This window comes from Tamandua tetradactyla, chromosome 5, assembly GCF_023851605.1.
Source record: "Tamandua tetradactyla isolate mTamTet1 chromosome 5, mTamTet1.pri, whole genome shotgun sequence".
Lineage (NCBI taxonomy): Eukaryota > Metazoa > Chordata > Mammalia > Pilosa > Myrmecophagidae > Tamandua > Tamandua tetradactyla.
Genome location: NC_135331.1, coordinates 176582450 through 176598188, shown reverse-complemented (window position 1 = coordinate 176598188; position 15739 = coordinate 176582450). Strand labels below are relative to the sequence as shown.

The following is a 15739-nucleotide window of genomic DNA, read 5'->3' as shown; positions in this document are numbered from 1 at the left end:
CCTAGAGTTCAACTTGTACTAAAGGAAGTAAAATTCTTCTTCTACAGCTAGTAGGCATGTGTCTCTTAACTGGGGGTCAAGTAACACTCCATTAAGCACAAAACTCTTCTGCATGTTAGAATAAAATTTCTATAGACATCAGGACAGTACTTTATCACTACTTTGTTTCTCAACTTTTTAAAAATGTGAATGGATGAGTTTCCTTTGCTGTTAAAATGAAAGCTTCCAGATTTTACTCTCCAGAAATTTTTATTCTGCTTGTCTATTAGAGGGCCTGAACCATAAACCCAGATTATTTTAAGAGAAGTAATATTGTACTCTAACTGCAAAACAGAAATCTCTAACTTCCCTCAATAGTTTAGGTAAATCGGGCTTTTGGTAAAGGAATTAAATATTGTTTCCTGAAATACCAAATTAACACATTTTTAACCATTCATTTTCTTGGTGTGCACAGAAATTAAAATAAAAACTGAGTTATATGGTGGGTGGTTCTAAATCTAATCTTATTAGAACTTCTAAGATGCCTCATCTTTAAAATTCTGGAATAGATTTCTTTGGCAGGGCTAATAAGGGAACGTTTGGCTGGGTCTAATTTTTTGGCAGATGACTCTTTAGCTGTTAATTTCTTACTTTTATTTTCCCTTTCTCATTCAGATTTATATTAGCTATTTATATATAAATAATAATATAAATATATAATTTATATTAGATAATTTAAAAACTTGTACCAGAATTTATTATAACAACTACTATACAATATCTCAAAAGTACATGAGGGCAACATTTACAAAGTAAAATCGATTCATATTGTCCATGCAGAAAATTTTCAACAGTTCATTGGAGATAGCAAAACAATTCCCAAAGCCTCAGAATCTTCTTTCATAGATAGCAGATTATTCATATTCTAGAGAAAATCAGAAATGGAAAGCACTTTCCTGAAATAATTATTATTTCTGTACAACGAAAAGAATGAAATAAAATATAAAATACTAAGACGCTCCACAGTAAAGTGATTAAAAGAATGGACTGTGTAACCAAACTGCCCAGCATAAAATCTTTGCTCTGTGCTATACTAACTTGAGCAATTTTGTTAACCTTATTGTGCCTTATGTCTTCATCTTTAGGTTCAGAGTCATGATAACATGTCCCTCATGGGTTTCAGGGCAAGATTTATAACCTCTTATTACCTCAGTTTCTGCATCTTTGCAACAGTGATAATAATAATACCTTTTTAGTTGGGTTGGCCTGAAGATTACACGATATATGTATATGATGTGTGTGTGTGGGTGTATATGTAAGGTATTTACTGTGTAAAATAAATTGATACACATAAGACATCTAAATGTTACCCAGCACAAATGAAGCACTCAGTAAGTGTTTTACTTCATTATTTACTAAGAACTTGAAAATAAATTCATCTATTTTTATTTGTAGGTGAACAATTATGAATGGCACAGACAAATATTTATTGAGCTTTAAAGGTCATTATTTTTTTTTTTTTTTTTTTTTTTTTTTTTAAAGAGGGAGGAAGGGAAGGAAAGACAGAGAAGGAAGGAAGGATGGAAGGAAGGAAGGAAGAAAGGGAAACATTTTTAAACATTTTCTTGTTTTTATTATATTTTGTTTGTTTGTTTGTTTTTTACATGGGCTGGGGCCGGGAATCGAACCGGGGTCCTCCGGCACGGCAGGCAAGCACTCTTGCCCGCTGAGCCACCGCGGCCCGCCAAAGGTCATTATTTTGTACGCTCTTTAGTTGATATTGATGTATTAGAAAATCTAGAAGATTTTTAAATTAGAGATGATGATGTCTTCATAATCACATTTCCGAAATCTGGTAAGTTTGAGGAGTGGATCACCTGTTACAATCTTCACTGTGGATTTTTAATACATGTATATATTGTGCCTTTTTCTAAATATCAACAACAGCCACACCTACATTTAAACAACCATTTAAGATCAGAAAAATTTAATGAAACTCAAATCTCTAGGATATAAGATCATTTGCAATGCATTGGTTTATATGCATGGCCATAAAAGAGCTGAGTTGTCACCAGCAAATTGTAAGATGATTTTGGAGATCACGTGCCAAGATCTGAATGGGGTATGGGTGATTTTTATGGGCCAGAGAGGATAGCCAGAAACTTTCATTGTTACCAACCCTGGAGCCTGTGTTTCCCTGGTATGATTCATTCTTTGAAATAAAACCAAACCTTAATACCATTACATTTGATCACATCCAGGTTCATTCTGAATGGAAATGAATTTCCCAAGTGCTTTCATAGCTAATGACCAGGGTTGGTTGGTCAAGAAACTAAGAATCAATAAGAACACTGTCATTTTTGCTCTCCTCTTCTTCTTAAGGTGTAATGGGAAGTCAAAGGCTACCCCTGGACATTTAGTCTTAAAAATTTTTGATAATATACGAACCTGAAAATGTTATGAAGCAAGAGGAGGGGGAAAAATTGAACACATTTTCATACTGTTTTGAAGAGGCATCTGGGCCTTGATTTGTATTTCCAAAGGATATATTTCTGAGAATCGAGACTAAGGAAGGAGTAACTAAGGAAGATAGTAAAAATGGACCTTACTATGTGCAGGTAACACAGAGTAGGAGCTGCAGACTTAATTTGAGTCAACATTATCATGGAGTCAGAACATTCATAACTCTTCAAAGTGAAAAAGGAACTATTAGTCTTTGCATTAGTCTTTACTCTGTTCAATGTAAAATAGAAACAAACAACAAAAAACTGGACAAATTCATGGGCAGGCATACTTATAGGGGTTACAAAGGAAAAAAATGCTCCAAATGAATTTCAGTTGGATGGCATTATTGTTGAAATTAATTTTTAAAAATTAATTCTGAGTTGAGAAAAAGATTATTTATCTCTACAGGTACCATCTGGGCTCAGCAGATATTAAGCTTGATTTATTTTGAGGGACATCATAAGAAAACTGAAAATGTGGAAACAGCTTTGAGAGCCCCATTCATGGAATACAGTTTGCACAAAATGGACTTTAGCAAGAGACCATCACCTCGCATCCTCTGTTCCCACCTCCCATATTATTTAGCACCAAAAGGTCTCAAGAACAAAAAACAGAAGTATGTCATAGAACAAGTTTTTACCTCATTTTTATATCTTGTTCCTAGCCCCACTGATCTATAGTCTTTCAAATGTGGTAATTATTATATATTTATGATATATTCTTATATATATATTTAATGTGATAAATATACACATATATTTTTATATATGTATACATATATACATATAAATATGTATACATACAAATATAAATATATAAATATAAATATAAATAGATATAAGTATGTATACATGTGCTTATAAATACATATAAATATATACACATATATATTTAATGTGATAAATATATACATATATACATTAAATATAAATATAATTATACATTATAAATATAAATTATACATTATAAATATAAATATAAATTATACATTATAAATTATATACATTAAATATAAATATATACATATATATTAAAAACAAACATAAATATGCATATGTAAATATAAATAAAATATGTATACATATAAATATAAATACATATAAATATATGTACATATATAAATACATGTATATTTAATGTAATAAATATATATCACATTAAATATATATATATATATATGGATTTATAAGTGTATACATACATTGAGCCACAATGTAATTGTTCTGCAATTTAATTATATAGCATATGGTAGAAAAATCTTTCATGTCAGCACATGATACTCCATTCTTAATGGTTTAATAGCATTTTATTGTATAGTCATACAATATTTAACAAGAATTGATGGAAAAGTAGGTTTCAACAAATGTATATGTTATGTTGCAATAAACATACCTGTCAGTGTTTGTACTTGACATTTAAGGTGAAATGTTTCCTTAGAAATGAAGTTTCAAGTTAAAGTGCCCAAATATTTTTAATGTTGTTAGATGCTATCTATTTACCTTCTATAGTGTATTAACATATTTCATCAAATAGCATATAGAAATGTTTCTTTCCTCACAGGCTTACCAATGATTAAAATTATCAATCTTTGCTGATATACGAGGTTAAAAATTCTTATTCTTGTGTGCACGGTGGTTCAGTGGCAGAATGCTTGCCTTCTATGCCAGAGACCCGGGTTTGATTCCCCAACCAATGCACCTGACCACCCCTCCCCCCCAAAAAAATTCTCATTCTTGAAAAATTTGCTTCCTTTTTGATTTTAATAAAATTTCATATCTTTTTTGTGCTTTTTAGGCCTATAAATATCTTTTATGTTCTTTGACTATTTTTCTTTAGTTTATCTTTTATTTACTGTTTTGTAGAAGCATTTACATGGGAAAAATATTTTCCCAATTAAAGGCTTACCTTTAAAAATTTTAAAAGCTTTTGATATTATATAACCAATCTGTTCATCTTTCCTTCATGCCTTCTGGCTCTGCTAAGAAAAGACTTCTCCACTTTAAAGACTGTGCAAATACTCTCAAAGTTTTTTCTTAATAGCTTCATGCTTTTATATTTTACATTTGATATATATTATATCTGTAGTACATGTGGTATGAGGTGACTATTGCACTCTATTTGCCCAAAGGTTACCCTATTGCCTTAACATAATTTATTAAAGCATTCTATTTGTTTTTCTCTATTTTGAAGTCTACATTTTAATACAGTAAGTTTCCACAGTCTCTCTTTTTTATTTCTACACTTCTTATTCCAAAAAAATTAATAAGACTGTTTATACTGGGCTAGTTCTTCACTGTTTTAAATATTGTAACCATGAAAACCTTTTCCTACCTTATAGTTCAAATCCTCCATTGACAATGTTTTCCCCTAATGACTTTTAGATGTTGTTTGGAATTGATTAAATGTATGGATCATTTCTGGGACAGCTGTTAGCATCGCTTTATTCTAACGTTCCATCCAGCGTCATTCTGCGGTTCTTTTTTTAATCATGTCCAGTTTTGTGTTCCCCAAATGCGTTTCAGATCGTTTTTCTTACTCATTTTTTAACTGAGTAAATTCCTAGTATTTAATTTTTTATTGCTATTATGAATTGGAATACTTTTCTATTTAATTCTCACTGTTACAATGAAAAAGGCATCAGTTTGTTACTCTGTTATATCTGGTCCACTAAATCTCTTTTGTTGGGTTTGCTAATTTTTCCTTTATTCTCTAGAATATGTTTCACTATTAGTAGTAAACTTGATTTTCCCTTACTTTCTATTATTTACTTCATTCTTTCCACTTTTTTTACCTGAAAGTAAGGAAAAATGAATAGCAGGTGGGATTGGTAATGTTCACCTCTGCTCCCTGATTTTCAGAGATTTTTAGTACAGTGTTTTTTCAGTTATTTTATTTTGCTATTGATTTGTGAGGTACATAGTGCTAAGAAATTGTTTTTCTATCCTTAGTTTACTTGGAGTTTGATTTTTTATTCATGTTTGGCTTTATTCAGAAAAATTCTAACCATATCAAGCGTCTTTTATGGCAACTCTGAAGATGAATGTATTTTTTCCCTTTTATCTGTAATGAAAGGTAATCCATTAATTTATCTAATGATGTAACATTTCTGGGATAAATCCTACACTCTTATATATAATATATATACTTTCTTATATATAGTATGTTCTTTGACATACCACTGGAAAAGTTTTGTTCATTTTTCCTCAGAATTTTAAAAATCTGTAATTATTAAAAAATAGATTTCTATGATTATTTTATCTGTATTTGGTTTCAATGTCAGTATAATTCTGGTCATGTAAGGCAAATTTCAAAGATTTTTTTATTTTTTCTTAGTTCTAGGGTAGTTTAAACAGTATAAATAGATTTTTGTATGTGTTTGATTAAAGTCCACTATAAATATATCTCATCTATTTATGCACTACCTGCTTCTTTTAAATAGCTTTCATAATTTTATTTTCAAAGTAAATTGTTCCTATTTCATCGAGAAATCTTACTGAAAAAATTAGGATATATTCTTACATGATTTAATAAATTTTCTCTAATTCTATGATTATCTTATTCATTTATAATGATATGATCTTCAATATTCTCTTCTTTTTACATTTTTCATGATTATCAGGATTTTTCTGTCTTATTATATTTTCCTTCAAAGAATTACCTTATTTTTAAGTGTTTTCTACTTCATTAATTTCTGCTTTCATTTTAATTATTTCCTTATACTTTGATTGTATTCATTTTTTATCATCTTTGATTAAATGCTTAGTATAATTATTCCCAATGTTTATTATTAAAATATTAACACTTTAAAGCTATGTATATCCTTTTAAATATAGCTTTGGATATGTTTTATTAATATCTAAATAATATCTAATATCATTTTGAATTTTCTGAGTGATCCAAGTTATTTTGAAGATTTTTTTCCAAGTGTTTATATAATTTTTTTTAAGTTTTTCATTGCTGATTTTAGTATTATGGCACTATCATCAGGTAACAGTGCTGTGAGAGTTCTAATTTGGGACATTTATAAAGAAGTTTTATGGCCAATTACATGTTCAGTTTCTCAATATGTTCCATAACGACAGGACAAAATTATGTATATCCTCTTTGCAAAGATACATAGTCATTAATTAAGCTTTTCTAATCTTGTACCCTTATATCTGAAGATAAGTGTATAAATCTACTATGATTGTTGCTAAATCAGAATCTTTATGGACTTACCAGACTGTGCTAAGTAACTCTATTATGTTACTCAGTATACAAAGATTCTTATTCCATTGGTCATTGCACACAAATTATTTGTTGTCATGTTAAACAACTTGGCCTTACATTTTATTTAACTTTATATTCATATTGTCACTTGTTTTCCTTTTTCCTGAGGTTTTGTTTGTTCATGATTTTCAATATTTATTTTCACTGCTGGATACTTTTACATGTTGTATGATTGTGCCATTGTATTTTTCCTTCACTGACTATTTATATTATCTCACTATTTTGCTGCTAGGACACATTCTTCTATGAACATTCTTGAGCGTTTAACTGATGATAAACACCTGCACGAGCTTCTCTAGGATATACACCCAAGAATATAAAAAACAGAGAGAACAATTACGTTAAACTTTGTAAGATGATGCTTTTTTGTGGGAAAAAAAAAGAGCAGTTTTACCAGTTTATGCTGAAACCAGTAACGTATGTCTTCTTATTGCTCCTCTTCCTGCAGTGCTTTTTCTTGTTAGATTTCTAAATTTTTTGTCACTCTGGTGGTATAAAATGATATTTCAAACTGGTCTTAATTTGCAGTTCCCTAATTAGTAATGAGATTAAGCAATTTTTTTTGTGTTTGTTGGCCATAATTATTCCTTCTTTTGTGAAAAAGCTGTGACTTTTGCCCCATTTCTATTAAGTTGTTTTTCTTATTGACTTGTTTATATATATATATGTATATATATATATATATGAAAAATTAGGTATGTGAATTTCTTCACTCACGTTTACTTGTTTTGTTTTGGTTTTTTGGTACCTTTATGGTATATTTTGATGAACAGCATTCTTAATTTTACTGGAGTCAAACTGACCAATTTTTATTTTAAATAATTTTTTCTTATTTAAGAAATCCTTCTCTGATCCAAGAACAGAAATATATTCTACAATATATTTTTATATGCCAAAGTCTTGCTTTCATCTTTCAAGCCTTAATCCTTAGATATGATGTGCAAAGAGATCATTTTCATGTTTTTCCATATATATATCCATTTGCAGAAACACTGTCTGCTGAAAAATTTCCCTATCCTCACTGATATCCAATGCCATTTTAACTCTAAATTGAGTTTCACATAATGTTCATGACGATACAACTTCTATAGAAGGTAATTTGAAAATTTATCAACTTTACAAATAAGCAATTTCACTTCTAAGAATTTATCCAACATGCTAGCATATGTGAATAAAGCTGTTATTGCAACTCTTGTTTGTAACAGCAAAATATTGATAACAAAATAAATTTCCATGGATAGTAAACAGGATAAATAAATTTCATTCATATAAGGTAATATTAATCAGGATAACAGAGAAACCATTAAAATTACTTCTTTATTCTCCCTGCAGATTGTTTATATCTACAGAAACCCTAAGGATGTTTTGATCTCATATTATCATTTTTCAAATTTGGCAGTTGCATTTCAAACTTCAGAGAATTTAGAACAACTCATGGAAAGGTTTCTAGATGGAAAAGGTAACGATGAATTTATTTATTAGGCAACATGTTTACAAGATAGTGTTGCTATTTAGCCAAATTCTCCAGGTTAGGGAACATATTTTGAGGAGCTGGAGAAGGCTAATAATAGATAAGGAGGAGGAATGCAGATGAGTGGTTATTATTGTCCAACAATTTATTCTGCCACCAGATCATCTTTCTAACCATTCCAGGATTACTTTAGGGTTTGTCAAAGTTGCAAAGGCATATTGTTTAGGAAATATTTGACCCGACTATAAGAGAATCACAAACATTCTAGCCATTCAGACTGTCTAGATCCATATCTCTATATGTTCCAGAACAGCTATTGTTCATGGCAGATGTAGTTTGTGTGCCCTGCTATGGGCCTGTAGTAGACCTTAAAGTAGCTGTGGAACTTCATTTCACCACCGAGGAGGGGGGGTTGGTGCAAGAGGCCTGTGGAGTGTACACCTGGGGCTCTCACTCATATGGAAGATTATATTCAGTTTCTGTCCTTTTGTTGACAGCTAATGTTTTAGAATAGAGAATAGGAGAATTAGAGATGTGCTTTCAGGTGGAGGATGTAGGAAAAGGAAAGATCTTACCTTAAAGAAATGTTCAAAATTTGTTCTATGATTTTCTTATCTCTGTACTAGTGCTTTCAAACATATGTAATTAACTTTCATAGCTTATTGCAGTCAAATAAGGAAATTATTTACCAAAGCTAGTGGGGGCTTTATTTTTCCATTTTGAGGCGTCCAAACAGAGAAGGCTCTCATTTATTGTGCAATAAGGGCAACATCTTTACCTCATAGCTTATTAATTTTTCCCACAGTGATGGGAAGCCATTGGTTTGATTACATCAGAGGATGGTATGAGCACAAACATGACTTCAATATTCTGTTCATGAAGTATGAAGACATGAAGAAGGTAAGAGGAGTAGGTTTTGTTTTTTTTTAAATATAGTTATTTCCTTATCTTGGTTGCTATGAACTACATTCTCCTATACTGGTCAATGTCACATTTAACTAGCCCTTCTCAGAATTCTTTCTGGGCTTCTAATTTCCTGCCCATTTTTTAATTATTGTCTTCCTCAGAACTCTCCTCCAGACCTCCTCTCATGATGCACAGTCTTCTTTTATGATATTTTTCTCTTGGATCCTCCTGCAGCAATAGAGGCAAACCCAGATGTCCAGAGCAGCCAGATATGAATAAAGAGGGGGGCACCGTGGAGTGCTGGGGTGAGAAGCCACTACTAAGACCCAGCTCCTTAATATCAGAGGAGAATTTGTGCCCTGTGATGCAAGCTCTTCCTATTTTTAATAGAACCTTGAAATGTAGATCTCATGTGAAATCACTTAATGTCGAAATATTAGTAATCAGATCAAAACCATCTTAAAATATTGTGTAAACTGGACAAAGCACATTGATGCTCACTATTCTGAGATCACATATTGATAAGTTGAATCTTTCATGCATTATTTAATCATTCATTTATTTAAAATTATTGAATCCTACTATGTGGAAGGCACTGAATCTTTAGAAAAAGAGAATTAGACTCTTTATTCATATTGTTCATAATCCAACAGTGAAGACATGTATTCATCAAGCATGTATATATAATACAAAACTGTAGTAAGTACTTTTAATAAAAGTTCAGATATGATGTCACTATACATAACAAGAGGATTGGATATAGTCAAAAGTAAGGGGGACATTTTCCTAAAGAAGTAACACAGGTACTGAAAAACTAGATTAACATGAGTTAACAAAGGCAAGAGAGATAGAGGAATCTTCCAAACCAAGGAAAAAATATGCAAATTCCCTGAATCAGTTCCTCTTTGGGGAACTGAAAGAATTATCTTACAGTGGTGAAAGATGAGGATGGAGAGGTGTGTAGGAGCCAGATTGTGCAAAGTCTATAGCCTAGGTTAATGATAGTGATATTTTTGAAATCCTCAAAGCAGTAAGGAACACTTTAGGAGTTATTTCAGTTTGTTAATACTGATTAAATGCAATAGGCCAGAAATGAATTGGCTTTTATAAAGGAGATTTATTAAGTTACAAGGTTACAGTTCTAAGGTCTTAAAAATGTCCAAACTAAGGCATCCAGAGAGAGATACCTTGATGTAAAAGAAAGGCCTTTGGAGAACCAGGTATATAACAGTATCTGGCATAATTACCAAGGTTTTCAAGGGCAGTGTGGAGGGGATGCTCTGAGAGCAAGCTGCCATCTTCCCCTTTCACCCACAACTAAACCCAGTGCTCTGGATCCTGTTAGCTTGATAAATGTGTGTTGACTCCCTTCTCAGGAGTGCCTGGTGGTACCCCCTAGCAGATAGTGGATGGCCAACACATGTTCCTTCCTATTTTGACCCAAATATATGTTACCATTCACTGAAGACAGTCTGGCTAAAGTGTGTGCCTTTCAAGGCAAGCAGCTCACCCTGTTGGCACATTTGTTCCTTGTGGGGAGGGAGCAGCATCCCTCCACTATGGTGCAAGCCCACAGGGTGCATAAATCATCTATCTCCTTGGATGAGAAGCACTGACCATGGAGGACCAATGCCCTTTTGAAGCCAAACTTGTCTTTCTCTTCTCTATGCGAGTAAACGTTTTACTCTCCACTGCCTGTGGAGGTAGGCTTTGGCTGCTGACCACAACACCTGCAAACCATGGAGTGGGCTGGGGCACTGGGACTGCTGTTCCTCCTGACAGGCTTTGTTAAGCTCTTTGCAGACCTACATTCAGTGAGATTCCCCCACCCCCCCCACCTGGAGGTGGTAAAGGTGTTTCTCATTCTGACAGACAGTTTGGCGCAGCGAGCGGAGAGCTGACAGTTCAATAGGAAAATCGTCAAATTTATTGTCACATTGATGGACACCTAACTGCTTCAGAAATTGGGGATCTTTAAAAAGAGCTTTAAAAATAGGCTAACTTGTGACCTCAAGGGTCTATCTTCTTTGAAAAGGTAAAAACGGCTCTTTTCCTATTATATGATAAGAAAAAATTTCTTTGAATGACTAAAGAAAAATCTAGATCAAAATACTCAATCTATCGGCTATTTGGTAGATGATAAAACAAAACAAAAAGTGTTTATTTTTTAACTAGGTTGACAACCAAAGCACTAATTTTTAAACAAGGAATAAGGAAGTAATGTATCCTTGTCAAACTTTAGACTTAGAATGAGCCCACACAATGCTGGTTTTTCAAAACGTGATTAAGACCTCAGATATTCTTTGTAAATGGAATAGACTCCCATATCCATGATTCCTTTCAGGATCTCAGAAGTTCTGTGCTAAAACTCTTCAGGTTTCTTGAGCTAGAACTGAGTGAAAAGGACTTGGATGCTGTTGTCAGACAGTCTACCTTTCAGAACATGAAGTGTGATCCACTAACAAATTATGATTATGTTCTAAAAGATCAAATTGAGACAAGGACAAATGATGGATATTTCCTGTGCAAAGGTGAGGCTTAGTGGTTTATAGCAGGAAAAGGGCTGAAAGACCCCTTTGGAGGATTAAAGTGTATTCTCAACTAGAGAGAATCTAAGCTTCTAACTAAAAATGACACTGAAGAGTATCTGCTTCAGTTCCGAGGCTGACTCTTGAGTCTGTCTAATAAATATTATGTTCTTTCCTTCTACGCTGTTTTAGTTTGCTAACTGCTGGAATGCAATATACCAGAAATGGAATGGCTTTTTAAAAAGGGAATTTAATAAGTTGCTAGTTTATAGTTTTAAAGCCGAGAAAATCTCCCAATTAAACAAGTCTGCAAAATGTCCAATCACAGGCATCCAGGGAAAGATACCTTGGATCAAGAAGGCCGATGAAGTTCAGGGTTTCTCTCTAAAGTGAGAAGGCACATAGAAAACATAGCTACAGTTTCTCTCTCAGCTGGAAGTTCACATGGCAAGCATGGCATCACCTGCTAGCTTCTCTGGCTTCCTGTTTCACGAAGCTCTCCGGGAGGTGTTTTCCTTCTTCATCTCCAAAGGTCGCTGGCTGGTGGACTCAGCTTCTTGTAGCTATGTCGTTTTACTCTGCTCTCTCTGAATTGCTCTCTGAATCTCCTATTCTCCAAAATGTTTCCTCATTTACAGGACTTCAGAAACTAATCAAGACCCACCCAAATGTGTGGAGACATGTCGTCACTTAATCCAGTTTAACAACCACTCTCAATTACATCACATCTCCAGGGAGATGTTCTAATTACAATTTCAAACATACAATGCTGAATAGGAATTAGAAGAAATGGCTGCCTTTACAAACTAGGATTAGGGTTAAAACATGGCTTTTCTAGGGGACATACATCCTTTCAAACCAGCACATTCCACTCTCTGGACCCTAAAAAAGACATGCTTTCCCCATATACAAAAAACATAAATTTCATAACAATATCAGAAAACTTTGAAGCATTTCAGTAACAATCAAATGCAATACAGGTTAAAAACAGTACAAAGTCTCATCAAAATTAGGTACAAGCATGTTCTGTGCTCAGGCAAATTATCCTCTGTCCCTGGAACATTGAAAACTCATAACAAGTTATTTGCTGCCAACATACAAAGGAGGAACAGTTATAGGATACATATACACGTTTCCATAGGGAGGAAGGAACAGAGGGGTCACTGGCCATACATTTTCAAAAACCCGCAGGGCAAAGTCCATTAGATTTCAAAGTCTGAGAGTCATTTATCTTCGGGGCTTTTGAAAGTGGCAGTCCCCACCCCTTCCAACGGCCTATGCAGAGGTTTGCCTCTCTCTGAATGCAACTTTGGGGGACATTGGGAAGACCACCTTTTTCTCAGCTCCACCCTCTCCAAGCATGGGGGCTGCACCAGGGTTCTCTGCCATCTCTGGGGCACACACTCAACCCCACCAGGTGGTGGCAACCAGGCTCTCCCCAACCCCCAAGGAATGTGCTTCACCCTCTCCAAGGCCTGAGGCAGCATGACTTCCACTGCAATGAGGTGGGAGGTCTATCCTCTGCCTTTGGGGCAAACTCACCCTCTTCATGGGCTTGGGTGGGTCTGCTCTCCTGGCTTGAGGCTTCTTGACTTCAGATCTCAGCCCCCATGCCTTTGCCTCTGAAGTTATTTTTCCTCCAATGCGTCCCTTCTCTGTCCCTCTCAGTCTCGACTGTCAGTGGTCCTCTTTACACAGGTCCCACAGCAGTCTCATTGGCTTTTTATGCAGTAGCCTTGGATCATGCCCATCAGACATAAGGAGTTTCCACAAATCCTTCCTGGATAACTCCATCTCCTATCCTGACTTTCTCTGAAATGGCTGACTGGTTCCACATCTGGACAAATCCTCACATGGAGCACTATTCTCTGGGGTCTTCCTTCCTGGAAGCCCAAAATTTTCCAGGACATCAATTTCTGGTTTCTTTGTACTCATGAGTTCAATTCTCAGCTTATCTCCCTCCTGTTGCATTTCACTATAAACTGTGAGGAGAAACCAGGCTGCACCTTTGACATTTAATTTGGAGATCTCTTCTGTTAAATATCCAAGTTCATGGCTTTCAAAATTTGCCTTCCAGCCAAAGCCACTAGTCAATTTTTCCAGATTATCTGCCATTTTAAAACAAGGCTCACTTTCCTTCTAGTCTACAATAACACGTGCCTCATCTCTGTCTAAAGCCTGGTCAGAGGTGTCTTTAGAGTCCACCTTTCTACCAACAGTCTCATCAAAGCATTCTAGGCCTTCTCTATCAGACTTCTCACAACTCCACCAGAACCTTCCCTTTATCCATTTAAAAAGCCATTCCAACATGTTTGGTATTTGCAAACTGAGATGATTGAATTACACTTTCAAACATACAATGCTGAATAAGGATTAGAAGAAATGGCTGCCTTTACAAAATGGGATTAGGATTAAAACATGTTTTTTCTAGGTGACATACATCCTTTCAAACCAGCACACCTGTGGTTCTTTTACATTGGTCAGCAAAGTCTTGTCTGAAGGCAGTGGATATATGTGACCAGGAGAACTTCAGTTTTTATTTTCCTCTATTTTTCCTAGAACATTCTAGTAGGTAAACTTAATGTATGTTTTCATGTGGGGAAGGGAATGGGATTATTGTTATTTCCTCAGATTTCTTTATCATAAAAAGTAGAGTGATACCTCATTTAACCTAATCTGCTATGAATTCAACGACATGCAATAAATTTCTATTGTGCAACAATTATGTTCCCATTGTTGCTTTTAAAGATGAATATATTTTCCTCCTGATGCACCATAAATTCAAAAGCATTTTTGAAATTTTTATCATTTTAATATACACCATTCCAAAGCTCATTTGTTCTTCTCTATTTTATTACATTCTATTTTCTAATTTACTTGTAACTTGGAGTTATGATGATGGTCAGTGATTTATACTTAATTGTGTAAGGATCCTATTGAAATTGCCCCAGATGATAATCTTTTAAAAATGCTATTTTTCCCTTTTGTTCCATTTATCATCGACTCTCACTTCTCATTGCTCAACTAGGTCAAGTTTAAAGCAATCCTCCTACCCATAGTAGCTTGCTATTTGTTCTCATGCCTATAATAATGTTTACAAAAGAAAATATGATAGCTGAAGATGTCAAATTACTTGTCTTCCTAAAAAATAGCTTAAGGATGACTTCAAACTTCTATGGGGTAGAAATGTTACAATGACTGCTCTGGACAACTTTGTAATCCTAATTCATTTCTTGAAAATCTTTGGGTCTCATTTTGTTCAACTATAAATATGAAGAAACATTTATATGCAGGCTCTTGTTAAGAATTATGTGATGTGGGTAGAGTGTCTAGTTTAATGCTTGGCACATAGTAAAATGCAATTAAATATTCTAATCTCTTTGTATAGAGTTCTTTTCTTCTAAGGAATATTATGATTGAATGGTAGTGATTGGTAGAAGTCCTATACATAGAGAAGTAAACTACCGCTTACTTTACCATATTATAGAATTCCTAAGATTGTCTATCCATCACCCTGAATAAGGAATGGTGAAGTGTCAAACTAATATCTATCTAGCTTGACTCGGAGAAGAGATGAAAGTAGTTTGGGGAAAACCGTTGTCCTGATTGTGCCACTTCCTCACCCAGGTGCTGTCCATTGCTTGTCCCACTAGGTACTGTGGAGACTGGAAACATCACTTGACTGTGGAGCAGAATGAAAGATTTGACAGGATATTCCAAAGGAACATGAAAGATTTTCCCTTAGAGTTTACCTGGGACATTAATGAGGAGTAGAATTTGAATCACAGTACAAAAGAATCATACAAGACTCAGTTACACACACAGTGAACCCGAATTTTAAACATGGACTACAGTTAATAGTGCAATATAAAAATATGCTATTATCAATTGTAACAAAAAGTTCCACATCAATGCAAGTTACTAATAAAAGGCTGGTATATGGAAATTCTATATTTTATACATGATTGTTCAGCAAACTACAACTTCTCTAATAAAGAAAAAAATAAGAAAATAAACAATCCTTTTAGAAAATGAAAAAACACCTTAAAGAAATCCAACAGGAAGAAAAGATGGAAAACTC

At 33.9% G+C, this 15739-nt stretch overlaps 1 pseudogene; it reads left to right on the top strand.

Moving 5' to 3' along the window:
• The first annotated feature begins 1444 nt into the window (after window positions 1-1444).
• Window positions 1445-15432, top strand: LOC143682896 (amine sulfotransferase-like; annotated as a pseudogene).
• Window positions 15433-15739: the final 307 nt, after the last annotated feature.